Raw genomic sequence first — 14,139 nt, forward strand, 5'->3', positions numbered from 1 at the left:
CTGGGGCCCACCACACCAACATCTCATCGATTAAACCAGTTTTCAGAGGGTTACTATAGCTACAGAGATCTCATTATAAACACCCTATGATGTCCTTCTAACTGCATAGCATGTGTAAAATCTACTTTTATCTACATTTTATGTATATCTGTCACATCCATTCAACATACATGTGCCTTATTCTGTTTTAGTACTGAAAGCCCTAGTCTCAGGAAGCCCTCAGCCCTGGACAAACTGAGAAGATAGTTGGCACCATCCCACAAGGGGGCATTTCACTTCAGGTTATTTCTTACATAGCTGAAGCTTTTACTCCTGTAAACATCAATACTTTACAAAATTATAACCATCTTTGAATGAAGTATTTCTAGGTTTTGGTATATACTTACCTGTCCTCTGTCTAATTTCCAGGCTGTGAACCACTACTTCTGATGGCAGTATGTCCTTTAGAAGTAGCCAAAATTGGGCAGGTTTGGGTTATATAGAAACCAAGAGTAAATAGGCTCTGAGTGGGGCCCTGAAAGGCTCTTATATGAGTAAAGTTCTCTCTGTTAATCACTCAGGGTCTTTGGTTCTCTCTCTCTCTCTCTCTCTCTCTCCTTTTCCCTCTCCTTCTCCCTCTCCATCTCTCTCTAGATCTCTATCTATCTTTGTGGCCTTACCTTCTGGCTCTCAGCTGTGTTATAGCTACTTAAGATTTTCAGCTGTCATTTATTAGACAAACTTTGTGTAGTCTGCTACATTGCTTAATGCTTATATAAAATTTACCTCTTCAGTGTTAATGTGTTCATCAGAATGCATATATTGTACATGAATGGAATGTGTATTGGGTAATAAATGTTACCCTAGAAGCACACGTATCTGCAAGAGCATGATCACCTTTACGATAATTCAGATAGCCCACTAGGTTATTTGAAACTTTTGGAATTTTCAGCTTTAAGTCGAGATAAACATTTTTGTTAAGATACTATGTACAAGCAGAATTAATTTTGCAGCTTTTGGAAGTCATTAAAGTCAAGTTCCCAAGTCTAAATATCTCAGCTGTGCTTTCTAAAGGTTTCATTGTTCTGTTTATTCTATTTATTACCCGTCAGAGATAACTTGACATTGAGATGTCCCTCTTGCGGTGAGGTGGCACTTCACTGAGTTTTAGATGGCTCTAAATGATGTTATGCATTTTAAAAAGGCCGCTCGGGGTTTATCTGCAAATGGAATCATAACATATACCATCCATACCACATATAGCTGCTTAACATACATCTATCTCATGAGTAGTTTTGTGGTCATAAAAAAACATGCAGTGGGCCTGTGTACCCAGCCACCCTGTCTGCATAGCACCACCTGAGATATTTGTGTGGCCTGGTCTCTATTCCTCTGCCTTAGAGCTGTGACCTCAAATTCTGCCTTTTCTTCCATGTAATTCCAGGAGGAAGATATCACCCGAGAAAGTCGCCTTTATTTCCGTGGCTATGGCCTGGGCCACTGCCTGCAGGCAAGGGATGGAGGTCCAATGGAAGGTTCTGGCATTTATAGCCCCCAACCTCCAGCCCCTCTTCTAAGGGAAGGAGAAAACATGCGGAAACTCTACGTGGACCAGGCCAAGAGGATTGACACCATCTCCCGGGCTGTCTTCCCTTTCACTTTCCTCATCTTCAACATCTTCTACTGGGTTGTCTATAAAGTGCTACGGTCAGAAGATATCCACCAGGCACTGTGAATAGGAGCTAAAGAGTCCAGCTGTTGGCTTCCTGCTTCCTCCTGGGTGGGCTTTCCCCCTGCATTAGATTCCATCAAAGGCTTGAACAGTTCCTCCCTGATCTCCCACTCAGAACTTCAACAGCCAATCCAAAAGCCATGTGGGTCTACAATGCAGGGTGCCAATGGTGGCTTTACTTAGAAAGATGGCTTACCTACCTAATTCAGATTTTCTCCATACTATCCCATTTCTCATGAGAGTAAGGTTTGGACATGTTCTTGGGGCCAGGATGACCTTCTTCCCTGACAGGAGCTTCTCTGTTTTTCAGTTCTCTGGTGGAGACTATTCAGACCACTGCTACCAGATTCTGGCATTTGTCATCTTAATCTGTACCAATCTTTGCCCTGCCACGTCCCACCCAGAGCCTGACCTTTACTGTGCCCTCTGTACCTTCTACCACAGGCTCAAATAGGGAGTCTTTCCCATCCACAAGTGCTGTCCTGTGTGACCCAGTCAGGTTTCCTTGACTGTGGAAGGAAGGCAAGGGGATAGATTCCCCACCTCTCAGCAAGGTTGGAACAGTCATCGGCTGCACTGGGGTAGGGCATTGCTATATGACCCAACAGAGAGGTCTTCAAGCTTCCTTGGAAGCTCAATACTGTCAGAATGAGGTCAGAAATCTTGGACTCTCAGAGAGACCACCCTTCCAGATCTACCTGAATTTCCTGGTCTCAGAAATATTTGTTTTATTCCCTAACTAATTAACATGGCAGCAGGGTGTGTTTGACTGGTATGGAGTATAAAAAGAGAAAAATGCTTGGTCTTCAAGAAAGTTACTCAGCGATGCTAGAAACCTTTTGAGAAAAGTGAAATCCAAAGCAGTAGGACCTAGGAGGAGTACAATACAGAAACTGTCCTCAGGGAGTCTTCTGTTAGCTGTGCTTTTATTTGTTTCTTCTTTTTCTCCAAAGTCTCTTTATTTCCCAGGACCCCTCATTTCCAACTTGCTCCTTTTAGTGAGCATATAATAGTGCCATGTAACCTCGTCTGGGATAAAGTGGGCTTCAAGGTTCCTAAAGGAGGGAGGAACTAGGTATATAGAGGACCCCTATCCTGGACAAATATTGACTTGGCCAATCTCAGGATGGAGTTGTGGAAGTTAGAAGGTTGGAGTTATTTCTTAATCCTTCTCTTGCTTCCTTTCTCCTTCCACAGTGAGGAGGGGAAGCAGTCAGTTGAAGCTACCAGAAATGTCAGAATAGAGGGGGTGTGAAGGGCTCATCTCAGGCCTGACATACCACTGGGACATGGGGAAGCATGGGCTTGGTACTCTGAGTCCCTTGAAATGACCCACTGTGAAGAACTGAAAAAGGGAAGATTAAAGTGCTGAGCTAAACAACTGGAAGACAGACGTGATCAAATGATCTCTAACATCTTGACTTTTTCTCTGGACCTACAATAATTAACTATGTGAGTCTAATCTCTCTCTCTCTCTCTCTCTTTTTCTCTCTCTCATCTTCCTCGTTTCCCCTCCCTCCTCTACTCCCTTTCTCAAAACGGTGTTCAAAATGGAAAGTCAATAAATCCAAAGACCAAAGCAAATCCTATAGTCAAACCAAGAGCTCAGCTTCTTTCCCCCTTTTTTTCCTATTGAGCTTGGCTGCTTTTTCCTGTTCACTGAGATACTCTTCTTGTCTCTTGGCTTTGAGGAGAGCATTCTGGGCTGATCAGGGTAGCTGGACCAGAAATTAACCTTATTGAAAATATTAATTATGACTCTGGTGGCCAAGGAGATTTAAAACTAAAGGACTGGCTAAAGAAAGGAGATTAAATTGAGAGGGCAGAGAATCCCTGTTTTCCCATTTCTGCCCAGGTAGTGCCAATCAATGAGAGGCCACAAGCAATACCCCTTTGAAAGGAGCAGAGAGTATCTCTTTGATACTCTCTATGGTGGGGCTGGGGTGTCAGGCTGCTGCAGCCCGAAGGCGGGGGTAGCGGGGGGGGTGGACTATGGAGATGAGCTTATTGCACAGAGCTCTACTTGTTATAGACCTTGTCCAGATGGGTCAACTGCACAAATCTGCCCTGTTGGAAGTCTCACGAACAATGCTCTGGAGACAGCTATAGCACTGAGCAATAGAGCCTGCCCAACTGGGACTCAGCTCAGGGCATCAGCTGGTGCTGGGAGCCAAAGAAGCCAAAGTACCAGCCAACATAATAGCCCAAAGGAGTTCACAAAGCTACTCAGAAGCAATGCCAGGTGGAAGGTACTCTCCCTCCCCATTGGAGCTAGCAAGTGGAGAAGGGAGACACAGGGTGTCAGAATTCGGTGCAAACAGCTTTCATTTTCCTCACCCTTCCCACACAAGTTTGGTGGGGGGTGCGGGTCTCACTAGAAGTGTCTGACACCTAGCAATCCATTCCAATCATGGAATTCTTGAACTTTGACCCTTCTTACAGTGAGTTGGCAGGAGGCAATATAAGAGACTCATTTGGAGGTCATTTCCATCTACCTCATTCTGATAGTACTCACCGCTAGAGATCCACACTGCTTTCTCCCTGGATCACGTATGAAATGATTTTAAGTTTTAAAACAGTATATTTTCTAAAGGGGAAAAACTTCCTACATAAATAAAGTGTTTTGGTGTTTTCATTAATTCTTAATATTTAATGTCAGTTAAATATTTTATACATATGTTTTTCCAGAGAAAGGGCTTTATTTCTTCAGTTGTTGTTGAGGCTATCAGCGCCTTCATCTTCTCTTCAGTTTGCTCTGCTCTTTGGAGAGCCAGTGGTCTGTCTTCCTCTTTCCTCTCAATCCACTAGCAGGGCCACTTGCTCTCCCAAATTTCACAGTCATACTTTTTTTTTAATTTTCTATGTTGAAGAAAGGTAGTGAATAAAATTTATTCCTTTTACTTTCTCCCATAAGCCTCTTTCCCCACCTGTCACCAAAGAATTGACACTCTTCTAGCTGAAATGTTGACTGTTAACATTATTTTTCCTTTTCACTGAGCCATGCAAATATCCCAACTTAGTCCAGAACATATCACCTCCTAGGAACCTTTACATGTGTCCCCACTTGCCTCTCACCATTCTCAGTTTACTATTATCAATGTTGTAATTATTATTAATATCTTGTCATTTTGGGCTGTCAAAATCTTAAATTCAAATTCACTATGTTGGGATTAAAGATCTTCCTAGGCTGCTTTGCTGGTGAAAAACAAATCAGCCAAACATGGGAACCACCAAGGGGTTAGGAACCCAGCTAGTATTATCCCTTGCTCAATGGAAGAAATGTAGAACAAGCTCTTTGAGGGCAGGGACTGCATCTTACACAACTTTCTAACCCACACAGATCCTGGTACATAGCAATGCTCAGTATGTATATGTAGAATGAAAGCATGACTTTTCATATGACCTATTATATATCACATTTCTATTCATTTGCTTTCCATTAACCTGTTGACCACAGAAAAATAGACTTGGAAGGGAACTTATAAAATCAAATAAAATTTACACACACGTGTGCATGCACACACACATAACCAAGCTGGTCCTTGGGTATAACAGAACCAAAGTTCAGAAGACATCAAAACCTGGTAAATTGCATTACTGAATAAAGAATGATAGCGATCTGAATAAACATTAATAATATTCTAAATAGGAAGACCAGTATCAAGCTATATTTCAAAACCAATCACCAAATGAAAACTCTGGTAGTGACAAGAGAGTCCAGGAGCAAGGATTCTGGCAGTACAACCATCTGCCTCTCCCTGCTCCATATGCTGTCCCACCAGAGAGCCAGTCATCCCTGAAGGGATAGCAATTAGGCTGTTCTTTCCCACCTCACATTCCTTGCTTCATTATACTTCACATCTAGGATAGCGCTTATTTACAGTCTACAAACTTGGACTGGTGGCATCAGAAGAACTTGTTATCAAATCTTAGGCCAGAAGGAGGAAGGACATCTGAGCCAAGGGCTATCTTGCTCACAGAGCATTCTCTTCATGGAAGAACAAAGTACTACTGCTGTCATAAAGCCACCTGAAAAAGTCACATGAGAACTCAGCTATTGCTGCCCCACCTGAGTAGCTCTGTTTTTCTCAGCCTCTCCTTTCACCATGATGCTTTCTACAAATGCCCTGGCTGCATTATACCGTGTACATTACCAAGGAAGTACATGCTCTCGCTCTCAGCTCCCTGGAATAAGGGCAAGTTTTACTATTACTTAAGTTCAGGGAACATTTTGCCTTACAGAGCTGGATCTAGAAAAATGTGCACGTATTGTCTATTTTAATAGCTACCATTCATGACAGTGTAGTGATTAAGAGAGTGGCTTTGGCACCAGACAGAGCCTGGGCTTACATTACAACTCACTAGATATGGGTTCTTGGACAAATGGCTTCATCTCCTTCAGCATCAGTTTCCTCCTCTAAGGGTTCATTTGAAGGCTCTGAAAGATCCAGCACACAACAACTATGTGGCCTTGAATAAATCATTGAACGTTTCTCTGATTCAATTTTCACATCTGTTCAATGAAGGCGATAACAGTACCTACCTCATAGGGTTGTTGTGGGAATTATATGTGTTAATGTAGATAAAGTGCTTAACTCAGTGTCTGGCATGTAGTAACTGCTCAACGAAGATTAGCTATTATATGACCAGACCAATCATCGTAGTCTGTCAGACTTTTAGCACATGGACCTGGTTGGAACTTCAGATTGCCATTTTGTGTGTCTCATCTTGCTGAGTCCACACTCACAAAAAAGGTCAAGTGAAAATCACCTCTCTTTTATATTTTCAGTCTCTTTGCTGTAACTGGGTTCTTCCTGCTGGCATATAACATGCTTATAAACTATGTAACCACGGCAAGTGGCTGAATCTCTCTGAACCTCAGCTTTTTCAGAGAGAGAGAAGGAGAAGAAGAAGGAGGAGGAGGAGGAGGAGGAAGAGGAGAAGGAGGAGAGGGGGAGAGGGAGGAACAAAAGGGGAGGAGAGGGGAGACAGGGAAAGTCTCTCCCATTCAAAATGAAAAATAAAAGTAAAAACTACCCTCTATTTGACCCTGAAGTTCTCTCTAGCTATTGATTTATTGCCCTCCTTCCATTCATCATCAAATTTCTTAAAGGGATGTCCTTATTAGACATTTACACACCTCACAGCTACCATTTACTCCTTAACACACTGCAGTCTATCCTCTGCCTTCTTCCCCCTCATTCCATCTCATGTTCCTCCCACTGCCTTCCTATTTGCTGTGTGTCAGGTCAACATTTTTCTGTCCTAATCTTTCATAACTTCCTGTAACATCTGTCAGAGCTGTCACACCTTCTTTGAAATTTTCTTCTCCCTTGGCTTTAGTTCTCCAGTTTCCTCTCTCAGCCCTCTGAGAGGGCTGGTCATTGCTTCTTGCTGTTCTCATACTCCAGTATTTCATCTTTGGCTGTTTGCACGCCTACTGCTTGGCTGTTCTCAACTATTTCCGTGGCTGTGATAACCTGTATGCTGATGATTCTCAAATTTCTATCTTCAGTTCTGAATCTCCACAGCTCTAGTCTTATTTTCCAATTCTCTGTTGAACATTCCGACCTGGGTGCCCACAAGGACCTCAAACTCAACATGTCAAGAGCCAAGCAGCTCAGAATCTCCTTCAAGCTTCCTCCTCCATTCTTCCAAATCTTCGTGAGTGGCACTTCCACCTACCCAGTCACCTAAGCCAGAAACCTGGGAGGCAGCCTTGACAACTCCTTCTTCCACGACCCTCAGATCAAATCAATCACCAAGTCCTGTTGAGTCTACCTTTCAAATATTTCTGAAATCTGTCCCTCCTTTTCTATCCTCCCGGATCTCATTTTGTCTCAGCTTTTGATTCCAGTATGATTTCCTATCCTCCACACTAGTGCCAATTTGACCTTTCTAAAACAGAAATCTTTGGGAAACTCTTCCTTGCTTTTCATCCTTCAATAGCTCCCTATTATCTTCAGGAAAGAGGCCACATTCCTTAAACTGACCTCCAAGAGATTTTCTGCTCTGGCCCCAGCCAGCGCCTCCAGCCTCTTCTCTTGTCACTCCCTCGCCCCTCTAAATGCAAGCTGCATTTGACCAAGCTGATCCACCCACAGATCCCTGAACCCAATGACTCATCCTGTCTAATGCTCTGTGCCTTTGCACATGCTGTTCCCTAGCCCTCCTCTGACCTCTTCCACCTGAGGTACCCCTACTCATCCATCAAGACTCTAACCAGATATCACATTTTCACGCAAACTCTAGTGACAACCCCAACATCCAGATTTGGGTTCTCCAATAATGCCTTGTACATAGCTCTATATTTGTACTTGAGAGATTATATAGAGTTTTTTTTTTCTGTTTCCCTCACACACAAATATGAGTTTTAAGTAAAGAATTAAAATGTATTTATCTTTCAATTCCTCATAACAAGCTCAGAGCATGAAATGAATTAGTTTTTGCTAGCTAATTTTTTAAGTAGTGAGCACTTAAAGTTTTAAAATTAAAAACATTTTAAAAATTTTCAACCACTCGATTTCAGCATTAGTTCTCACCAACTATACTTACTTTGCAAGGGTTGTGTCATGAGGGACTATACTATCAAGGTAAAAAGCATCCTTATAATTTTTTCCTTTTCAAAGCACTTAAGTGGCATGTCATCCTCAGAGCATATCTTTTAGGTAAAATAACTATGTATTCTTGCAAGAGATGAGGAAATGAGGCTCAAAGATACCAAGTGACTTACCCAAGTCTCTCAACGAGTTAGTGACAAAGCCAAAACCCTATTTCTCAGTTTTCCTATTTCTCAGTTTAATGTCTTATTTACTGGGCCAGGAATTTTTAAAGTCAGCTTCAAGGAGTCCTAGAACAGGTAACCACCTCCTCTCCTCCCCTCACATACACACTATTTGCACATTCAGTCAGAGTAACTCTACTTTCAGCTGATATACCTACTTCACCATAATACTTCATTTGGGGTGGGAGTGGGGCAGGAAAGAGAGAGTTTACTGCTGCTTTTATAATTTTGGGGGAAAAAAACTGCATTATCTAAATACAAATTTCAGAGGTAATCCATTTAACAGTCAATGGGTGTTACAACTGTATTATTTGGATACTAGTATAGAAAGACCTTGTGTTTTAAAAATAAGCCAAAATGAAGGGCAGTCATGACAAAGGAATCTAACATTTGGGCATCTTTCTGACTCTAAGCTCCTCCTCAAATTATCAACTTACAGAAGTCCTGAATTCTTATCAGCCTCTCTCCCCTTACACTTACTAACAATGCCTTGTTGACTGATCCGTCTTATCAGTCCTCAATTTAACACTAATCATTTAACACTAATCATTAACTACTTCAGGCAGTGAGAATCACTGTTATAAAGACAGCCTTGACTATCAGGAGGGCAAGAATGCTTGGGAACTTTGGTCACAGCAGCACATTTGCTATCTTGACTGCATTTACCACTATTCCCACACAGAGAAACAAACAATTGGCTCTTTTAGAAAACTAATCTCTCATGGGATTTCCCATAAGGCAACTGGGTCAATGGATCACAATGTCTTAGAATTCTAGATGCTGGCACAATAGAGCTGGAAGGGCCTTCCCAGATCATTTTGTCTTGTCTGCTCATCAGACAACATGGGGACACTGAGGGCCTGATAGGATAAATTCCAGGCCCTAAGTGTAACTCCCTTTTTTTTTGTTTCAAATTAGTTGAAACTGTTAAGGGTAAGGATGGAATAGAAAGTGAGGGACCAAAGTGTGTCATAATTTATTAGTTTCAGAGACTCATTTCTGAGACTGCTCTGACAAGTTGACTACAGCAGATTCAAGGCCAAATGGAATCTGTAGCTGAGGAAAGTGTCCCTGTGATACCATTCAGTCCCCAACCTCTGCCATGTTAGTCTATTTGCTGATACCCACATTAGATATCCGAAGTCCCCATAGAAAGAGGATAGCACAAATCTTGCCAACACTTAGGATGGTACAGGTGTAAAATGGTGATGCCAAGCTCCAAATTCTACAAACTCAGGGTATCCTTGTCCAAGGTTCTTTTGTGAATTTATTTGTGAAGCCCTTAGTCTTACACTTCTTTTACCCTCTCCCTAATGGAAACATACCTATTATCGCCCATTTGATTAGCCTAAGCTTCAAGCTGTCCTTTAAGGAAGGAAATAATGTGACTTTTCACTAATACATCATTATCCTTCTTTGAAAAATACTCCATTGATTTTGGAGTTAACCTTTCCTGTCCCATCTCTTAGAATTTCAAATTTCAGGTGTATGAACCCTATTCATATAAGGCCACCTAACAGAGTAGAGTAATGAGTCATGGAAATTAATCTCATTCATGTCTATCTGCTACTTATATATTCCTCTCTCTCTGATATCCTTGTGGATTCATTTTCAGGGTAAAGGATTCAAGGGAGAGAGAAAGGGTAAAAACTAATGAATATATCTTCAAAACTTCACTGGCACTATGTTTGATGTTATCTCTCAACCAAGAGATAACCAGTTAGGACTGTATCTGCAAAACAGTATCCATTGCTTCCCTTTACTCTCCCTTGGGGTGGGGTCAGGGGCAGGAGTGCACTGCCTCTCTGACATCCCCATTTGTTATGTTCCTAACCACCTGGGAACCAAATCTAAGATGAAAAGGAACCATTCCCTGGCACTAACCTCTACCCAAGGGTGAAGGTGGGTGCTTTATGATGATCTTTGGAAGGTTTCTTGGAGCCACATTTTTGTTTCAGCTCACTTCAGGGGGAAGGCCAGGTCCTCAATTTTTATTGGGAAATCTAATTGCTTTTCCTGTGATTCCTTGAGCTCCTTCACTCTGTTTCACTCAAGGGGTATACACTGGAGGTCCGTTTGCCTTACTAGGTACAACCTCATAAGGTTAAAGAATGGCTACTGCCTGACTGCCCTTCCAGACAGTCTTCACCCTGCTACTTAGCCTCCTCCTGGAAGGGTGAAAACCTAGTGTGGATTGGCATCCATTCTTTGTGTCTCACTGAGTCCCCAGTTTCCCAGAGGACCAACGCCTGAGATTCAGCTCCTTTGCAGGCTCTTAGTGCCCTAAAAAATCTCCCAAATTGAACCCAGGTAAGGCAAAGTTCTTCAGTCAGCAATTTGAAGGTAGCGACTGAGTGATCAGTATGAGAGGTTCACTCAACTGTGAACCCCATTAAGGTAGGAATAAGGCCTTCTTCATCTGTAGCTAAGAGCACAGTGTTTGAGACAACCGAGATGGGCAATAAATACCAGCCCAATGAACAACTGCACCTGTGAAAGTAAGTGCATTTGGCCCTACTGCTAAATCTCTCCAGTTGGAAGGACCAATGAGTAAGTTTTCTTGTGTTTTTGGAGGAGGGAGTGGTGTAGGGGAGCAGGTAAGGAGGGAGTATGAGTCCACACGATAATTGGGAGGATAGGGTTCAGGGTAAGCTGAGGTTGGAGTTCTCTGGGTATTGTTAGTTTGAACTGGCTTTTTATTTGTTTTCTTTTCTTCAAAAGTCAGTGTTGGACTTCCCTGGTGGTCCAGTGTTAAGACTCCATGCTCCCAACGCAGGGGGCACAGATTCAATCCCTGGTTGGGGAACTAAGACTCCGCATGCTGCATGGTGCAGCCTTAAAAAAAAAAAAAGTCAGTGTTGTCTAATGATTTCTTCATCCCATAATCAAAAGCAGAGAAAGTTTTTTAAACTTTGCCCATAGATGTGAGAACAATCTCTTCAGCTGGCTTTTATCTATGAATATTGCCTCATCCCCCTTGGATTCATTCATAAATTTTTGTGGAGCACCCCACAATATGCCAGGCACTGTACTAACTACGAGGGCAACACAGTGAAGAAGAAACATAGCCCCTGCCCTCAGAGGGCTTATATTCTGGTGGAGGAGACAAACTGTTGTAAGTTAGTGGAGAATAGTAAAAGGGAAAAAGTATTATGAAAATATGTAAGAGGGAGAATTGACCTGATTATGGTAGAAGCTGGGGGAAGAGGTGTCATGGAATGCTTCCCTGAGACAGAGACATTTAAGATATGACCTGAGGGGAAAGTGAGAGGGAGGGAAGCAGGAAGGACATAAAAGGAGGGAAAAGAGAACAAAGGGAGTTTTTAAAAGGTAAAAAATGAAACAGATTTGCATTTTGCCAAGAACATTCTGAGTCACAGTGTGGGAAACAAATTGTAGGGAGACAAGAGTAGGACATTACATGAAGATGGCGATGGAAAAAGGGGAATGTAGTGGGTCCAAGGGGAACATAAAGCAAGGGCACTTCACCTGGTCCTGGAGGTCAAAGAAGGCCTCTGTGAAGAAGTGACATTTCAGGTGAGACTTGAAGGCTGGGTTAGGCATGGTGAGGAGCTGGAGGGGGTGAGGAGTTGAAGAGAATCTCCATCACAATAATCTTCTGCTTTAGCCAAAGCAGTCCTCCTTTTTGCTAATGCTTTGGTCTCAACCTGGAATGCCAAGTGCCTTTTCTTTCTAGTCAAATCATGTCTATCTTTCTAGGCCCTCTCAAATCCCACCTTTTCTGATCACATCCAAATATGGCTTCTCTTGCTTCTAAACTCCTATTCCATGTTTGTCACTTAGCGTTTAAAGATACACTATTTAGTGTTGTTATTTAACTTTACACATAACCACAAACTCTGTAAGCTCCTTAAACTTATGAACTGTCTTCGATTACTTTGGCATCACCCAGGGTACCTAGGTCAGTGATGGGCACATAAGGTACTTACTGAATGAATGAATGAATGAATGAGGCACTAGAGCCCCTGCAGGCCTCCTTTAGTAATTCACTATTATCTGTGAAGCTGACAAGGAAAAGGTTTTCTTTCCCTACAAGATTTCTGCTACTTGCATCCAAAGACCTAAGATTTGAAATCAACAGCTCCTTCCCACTGGTCACTGCTTCTCACCCCCCTTCCAATCCCACCCCCTCTCCCACCACCATCTTCTATTGTTTCTTCTGTCTTCTGGTTGTCAGCCAGGATGAGAAAATGGTCTAGCTGTCCTCAGAGACTTACACCAGCCTGGACTGCTCTGCAGTGCCATGAAGGGCCAGGACTTTTGTTTACAGCTGGGACTATGGTGAGGCGGTGAGCACAGCTGACAGCCCCACGCTGGAGCAAACATCAATCTTCTTCTGTCCTCTCAGCCAAGTTTCACAGACCAGCTCTATTGAAAACTGGCTGCACCCGCCTGGGTCTCACTGACATCCCACCCACAACTCTGGCCTGGGAGCTGCTGGGTGAATCTTGGCTTTGTACCTTTTAGGCACTGCCCTTGCTCTCTTCTCTGGCCCCAGCCTCTAATCATGCTACCTCAACTTTAGGGCTTTGAAAGAACTTGTCCTCCTAGGTCCCCACACTCCAAACAGTGCCCCATCTCTCCAACCACATCTTCTGACTCCCACCAGTGTACCAAGACCCTCGTTTGCTCAGTCGAAATAAAAACACAACAACAACAACAAAGAACCAAACCACCCAGTTTTCAAAGTGTACTTTTATTGAGCCTGTCTTCCTAAGCTGAGCAGACAAGGTTCCAGGCCCTTGGACACTCGCGTGCGTATATAATCTTTGCCTTCAGACAGCTTTCCCACTTGTTTTAAAACCTGCAAATCAGATGGGGGCCTGTAGCCTTCAAAGCCTAGCCTTTGAGGTCCCAAGTGAGGGCCTCTTTGCCACATATTCTGCTCCCTGGTCTCCTCCTTCCCTAGCACCTTTGCCCTCTCCAGCACTCACCTGGGGTGAGAATGAAGCCCCTTCTCTTGCCCCCAGGTTCTCTTTGCCTGTGTTTCTCTGCCTACTGGCTAACAGTTTTCACCAATTAGCTGAGGCCTGTTTCCTGGTTTTCACCCTCTCCCCACTCCCAAAGGCCCGAGGGAGATGATTCACTTCTCTCACTTGCAGTAGCTCATTATAGCAACACTTCTTCAGGGATCCGGTAGAGAGGGACTGCAGACTGGAGGAGTCTCCCCTTCTAGGAGACCTTCTCAGGATTTCCAGCACAGAGGCTTTTTCAATCTAAAATACCCCCCTCCACATATTTTTACATGGTACCTTCCTACTAAATGTTACCACCCAAGCCCTTCGTTAATAGAAGAGAATCCCATGTGTGTTCTCCTTCCCAGGACTGATGAAGCACTTTTTCCTTTTTTTTTTTTTTTGGTCTTTTTTAACTGTTTTATTATGGAAACCTTCAAAAAACACAAAAAAGTAGGAAGACTAGTATAATGAACCCCCATGTGCCCATCATTAAACTTCTACAATTTAAAGACACAGCACTTTAAGTGCTACTGGTTTGTCCTCTTTAATACGACAGCTGAAATTTTCAAAAGGCATAGCTTTTATCATTCCCAGTAAAATGGGGACTGTGAGTGCAAGTTATAAGCACGAACATAGTTATCTCTGAAAAAGGGCTCAAGGCATCC

Source organism: Delphinus delphis, chromosome X, assembly GCF_949987515.2.
Source record: "Delphinus delphis chromosome X, mDelDel1.2, whole genome shotgun sequence".
Taxonomy (NCBI): Eukaryota; Metazoa; Chordata; class Mammalia; order Artiodactyla; family Delphinidae; genus Delphinus; species Delphinus delphis.